The sequence below is a fragment of the Meles meles genome, chromosome 3 (genome assembly GCF_922984935.1).
Source record: "Meles meles chromosome 3, mMelMel3.1 paternal haplotype, whole genome shotgun sequence".
Lineage (NCBI taxonomy): Eukaryota > Metazoa > Chordata > Mammalia > Carnivora > Mustelidae > Meles > Meles meles.
The window spans coordinates 80,492,645-80,498,644 of NC_060068.1; the positions used below are offsets into that span (position 1 = coordinate 80,492,645).

Sequence of the window (6,000 nt, forward strand, 5' to 3'; positions counted from 1 at the left end):
CATCTGTCTACAAATCCTGTTAATTCCATTTAAAACTTAAACCAGAATCTGACCATCATTCACCAACTTCACTGCTATCACGTTGGGCTTGGCCAGCCCATCTCTCACCTGGATTACTGTGATGCCTCCCAGCAGATGCCCTAACTTCATCTTGACTGCCTTCAGGCTCTTCTCAGCATGGCTGCGGCAATAGTGACCTGCCCACACCTTAAGTCAGATTCCATCACTCCCATCTCGCTAGGTCTTTAGAGCAGACAAGGCCTCAGCTGTCTGGCCTCCATGACCTCCCAACATCAGTCTCTACTGTCCTCCCCTTACTCATGTGCTCCTTGCCACACTAGCCTCCTTGCTGCACCTTGACCTTTTGGACAATCTTCCAAAACACTCTTTGGACACGTGGGGCCTTTGCATCAGCTATTCCTCCTGCTTGGAAAGTACTTTCCAGCCAGCTACATGGTTCATTCCCTACTTCCTTCAGGCTTCGGCTTGAATGTTCCCTTTCCCAGGGAGGCCTTCTCTGGCCACCCAATTTACTAAATAAACATTCCCCATCCCATCCTGGGGAGTCCTGAACGCCTCTTCCTGCTTTACCTTTCTCCCTATCTTTCCCTAGTTTCTCCCTAGCGCTCTCTCTCCCAGGCGCATATGGCCAGCTGACCTTCTTTCTCTCTAATTTTCCTTCTTTGCCCTCTCCCCACAGATGAGAAGTTACAGAGAAGAAGTGACCATCCTCGCTGTCTGTGCCCTCCTGATGATGCTCACAGCTCTGACTGACCTCCCAAGCTTGCATGGACAGAGACAGAGAAAAGGCCTGCCGACCAAGCATGTGCCCCTAAACATAGGGCTTAGGGAAGGACCAGGAAGGCCAGCTACCCCCAGGCCAGGGCTAGAGGCCATCTAGGTATGAAAAGCAGGCAGGGACCCATGATTCGGTGGTCTCTGAGCTCTGTCCCTTCCTCCCTCCTCCTGAGAGCTACACTCTCCACCAGGGCTTCTCACCAGTGGACTGACCAACCTGGTACAGCATGACAAGATATTCTCTCAGCCCTCAGGCCCCCCATGCAGGGTCTTGAGCAACCCCAGAGTCTTGCTCACTGACTCTAGCATTTCAGACAACATTGCTAGGGTCCTCTGTGTGCTGCGATGCCCCAGGATTGGGATACACTGCTTTAAACCCCTCTACTCCTTCCACCATCTTCTCCCACCTTCTTGCTTATTTTACTCTCGTGCAGTTCCTAAAGCCACAGGATCTTTTCCGCGGCTGCAGAGACCAGTGGGTGAGCTATAGCCTTTCAGATCGAATTTATTCCCACCAGGAGTGACAGCACATTGAGAACTCCAGTGTGTGCCATATTAAAAGATGGTAAATGCTCTTCCTTAAAGAGGAAAGCCTGCTCACTGATGGTGAAAATACTTCAATGGCCATTGTCCCTCTGAAAATGCTATTCTGGGGTAAAGCTAGGTTCTTCCTCTTTGAAACATGAAAATGTATGTTGCAGAATAATGCTCTTCAGGCAGAATTGGTGTCCAGTGGGCCCTTTGACAAAACTGCTCGTAGTAAACCGTTTGTCAATATTATGTATCTCAATCTTGTGAATATCATCCATCATCAGCCAGGACAGGATCTAGAACCCCTCAACCTTCCAAAACACTCTTAGGTTACTAAGAGGACCTTCTCTGCTGATTTTGAAACAGAGTATTTAATGAAAGCTACCTAAGAAATTTAATTTCCTCTTTATATTCCAGTCCACTGCAAGGAAGATGGTCTTGAACTTTCTTTTAAAAATCACTAAGAGGAACTAGAAAACAGATCCTAAAAACCTAGAAAAATCACTTGTTTTTCTATTGTTTAATCAGCCATGGCTAATTGTACAGATGTACAATTAGAAAGAATGCATGCGGTGTGTTAGTACACTTATTAGGTCACTTTCCTCACAATGTCCCAATCTCTTTCTCAGTAATAATCTTTATAGATCTCATCCAGGAGGAGTAATATTGACACTGGAGAATACTGTCTGGCCATGTGTGTTAGATGATTGCACTTTCATCCACTTGCATCTCAGTTTAATTTTCTTAGTCATTTAGAAACTGATTCAAAAGTCAAAACCTGGGGGTACTCTGGTAAGGCAAGCAAATCAGGTAAGCCCCAATATTTTTTTTTATTTGTTTATTTTCAGCATAACATTGTTCATTGTTTTTGCACCACACCCAGTGCTCCATGCAGTCTGTGCCCTCCCCCAATATTTTTTAATGAGCAATCATATGATTTATTTAAAAAATGCAATATTTAAAATGATACAAAATATCAAGTTTCAAAACAATACCAAAAAGTGAGTGTATTTAACCATACTCAGCTCATAACAGGAAAAGGGTAAGAAGAATAATTCATGCTATAGCATGTTGCTAATATGAACCGGCAACAGAAAGAGTTGGTAAAGGAAGGCAGAGGAACTCTATGTTTTAAGAATCAGAACTGCGAGGCTCCATAATCATCTGGCATCCGCTCAATATTGTACCTATGGTTAGAAATGTACATGATGGGAACTCCAGGGATCTTCCCCATCCTTTGTTTAAGGTCTCAGTCAACTGTGGCCACAATGTAACACTTGTGCTGAGTTACTCTCTGCACTAAGCAGTCATCTGCATAGGTTCCTTTGTGTGTGCATGGTAATTGTTCAAATCTTGGATCCTTGGCAATCCTTAGAGCCACTCGATACTTCTGCCCCAGTTTCTCAATTTCAGCCATTACACAGTCAGTTATACAAGGGATACACTTGGCATAAAGACAGTCCATCATTGACTGTACTAAGTCAAGTTTGGCTTTAATGGAAAAGTTGATAAAGTTGGTATCAACCAGGATGTGGTAAGGTGGGCCCAACTGTGTGTTATATTGGAAGAATAAGCAGGAAGGATGTTGGGGGACTTCTCTTTCCTTGAGTGCACTGGGATCTTCCTTTTCTTTTCTTTCTTTTTTTTTTTTTTTTTTTTTTAGGTTTTAATCTGTCCTTTTCTTTAAGCTTCTGATCTCAGAGACTAAGCATTCGCTTCATAGTCGCATACTTCCTTGCTTTCTTTTGCTTCCCCATGTTCACGTTATACTCTTGTTTCTTCCAGAATCCAGCCCCAATATTTTTTAAAGATGTGTTTTTATTTTTATTTATTTGAGATAGAGAGTGAGAAAGCACAAGTATGGGGCAGAGGGAGAGGGAGAAGCAGGCTCCCCACCAAGCAGGGAGCCCAATGCAGGGCTCAAGCCCAGGACCCTGAGATCATGACCTGAGCTGAAGCCATCCAGGCACCCCTAAGCCACAACGTTTAAGTAGGTCCTCACTCTCACATTCTGACCTTGCACTTGGGGGCCTCCTTAAATTTTGCACCTTAGCCTCCTCACTCCTAAGGAGGCATGCACACTCTGGGTCACGTGACCTATGTCACCAGTCTGGATGCTGGGTCAGATAACACCTGGGTCAGGGATGTGCCCCTTTTGCAGGTAAGGGACCTAGATCCCGGTCTCTTCTTTGTCACTTCTGCCACATCTCTCCAAATTAAGACACCACTGATTACATAAAACACCATCACTTTGTGTACCACTAAGAAAAACCTGCAGCCCATTAAACTATGACTTAATGGTCTAATACCAGCCCTGTAAGAGGCACAAACTGGTCCCACTAGCCACTCACAGCTCTGAGTTTTCTCACCTATGTTGACGGATTAGGCAATTTCTCCTGCCTTCAGTTTAGTTACTCGACATGTGATAGGTAATCCTTCTGCACGCATCTCAATAACAAAGCATAAATCTAGCTTTATGTACTTGTGGGTATCTTTTCTTCATCCAACACCCTTGGCTGCTACTTTGCAAAAACAAACGAAACAAAGCTGAAATTGCATCATCCTCCAATGACAAATATTTGTTCTATCAATATCAAATTTATGTCCCATTCTCTATTTCCTTGACTCTCTTTGTAACTGTGTAAACAGTAACTTTTTTGTTTCGGTGCTGAATCACCGTGTAACCTTTCTGAAGTCATTTTAATCAGCAATCAAACTCAATCCACGGGTTGACAGCAGGGCACCCACGTCCACTGAAAAGTTGAAAATATCAAAAGTGAAAACTGAGTAAATACATCCCCTGGGGATGGCAACTACTGCCTGGGGCGGGGGAGAGGGGACGACAACTTATCTGGTGCCATACCCTCCCCTGCCCTACCCTGGGGATATGGTGGTCACAGATTTAGACTGGTAATCGACACACTCCCGGCTTTAATCCAACGCTGCCATTACTTGGTTTTAGAGTAGGAAGCACGACGGGAAACACAACAGGGCAGCGTCTGCTGTCTTTTTTTTTTTTTTTTTAAGATTTTTATTTATTTATTTGACAGAGAGAGACCACAAGTAGGCAGAGAGGCAGGCAGAGAGAGAGAGGAGGAAGCAGGCTCCCTGCGGAGCAGAGAGCCCGATGCGGGGCTCGATCCCAGGACCCTGAGATCATGACCTGAGCCGAAGGCAGCGGCTTAATCCACTGAGCCACCCAGGCGCCCCGCGTCTGCTGTCTTGCAGGAAGGCCAGCGGCTACTCACGGTGCAGAGTCTTGACCTCCCCACACCACATGGCGGATGCACACCTCGGATGAGGTGCCTGGCCCCCTGCCGGCCCAGAAAAGCCACTGCCCTGGTTTCCCACCCGCTTGTCTATTGCTCCAGAACTGCAGGCCCAGGGCCCCGTGACAGCTCCAAGCTCTCCTACTCCTGCGACAGGCCCAGGAATCTAGAGTTTCCCAGTAATCAAGACAGATCATCCAGCCCAGGTGTAGGGCAATCCGCACGTATCTTAACTCCTTCTGTTTCCAAGCGGAAGATGCTGTCAGACGGAAAGCCAGCAGCCGTCCTTCCCCGCCCATTAGCGGGAAAAGGTTCCAGGCCCAGCTCTCAGGCCCCACCGACTGAAAGCACACCCTGATTCTGGGAACATTAGAATGGGACAGGGAACATCTCAGAAAAACCGAAGTGCTGCTTTTACGTCCTGCTTTAACTGCCAGCCCTAGCTGCCTCAACTGAAATGGGGAGGATAATTTAAAGAGCTACTTAGGGGCACCTGAGTGGCTCAGTGGGTTAAAGAGCTACTTAAAGGATGGGGCGCCTGGGTGGCTCAGTGGGTTAAAGCCTCTGCCTTCAGCTCGGGTCATGGTCTCAGGGTCCTGGGATCGAGCCCCGCGTCGGGCTCTCTGCTTGGCAGGGAGCCTGCTTCCTCTCTCTCTCTCTCTATGTCTCTGCCTACTTGTGATCTCTGTCTGTCAAATAAATAAATAAAATGTTAAAAAAAAAATTTAAAAAAAAAAAAGAGCTACTTAAAGGAATGGTCTCTTGTGCTCCTTTTGGGCTCACAGATCTCGCTGTGAACCTACGAACTAAATCCGTGTGCGCTACTGGGAGGGTTCAAGTGGTCACGTGATTACTTTCCTCTGAAGGTACACGTGCCTCCCAGGCTACTGGGAAGCCCTGGGAGCTCAAGCTGCAGTCCCTCTGGGTGGTCTGTGCCCCTGGGGAGCGGTCTGGGACACAGCACGTTGTGCCTGGACAGCTCCAAGAGCTTCTGAAGCTGCAAATAATCAAGGTCATCACTTCAATCCTCCGGTATATGCCAAGTGCTCTACATATATTATCTCGTTTCATTGGCACCCTAACGTTTAAGTGCTGTTCTTCCCATTTTACAGATGAGGAAACAGTGCTGGTAAGGGCAGGGCGGGGATTAGAGCTCGGGTACCTGCTTCAGGATTCATGTAACCACCACGCTCATCACCTCTCCTACAGTCTCTGTCTCACGTTAAAGGAAAGGTTACTTGATGCAAGTAGTAACACTGGGTCACTTTAAAACCATACCCAGGGAATTCAGAAAAGTAACACTTTTTGTTGATCAGTAGCTGAGGATGAGATGTGAAGAGAGAGGTGGCTCTGTGATGTGACTTCAGAAACACCCTGGCCTCCTCAAATAAAAACTGGGAGA

General features: G+C 46.5%; 1 pseudogene; it reads right to left on the reverse strand.

Moving 5' to 3' along the window:
- Positions 1–2,467: 2,467 nt before the first annotated feature.
- Positions 2,468–3,086, reverse strand: LOC123938129 (annotated as a pseudogene).
- Positions 3,087–6,000: the final 2,914 nt, after the last annotated feature.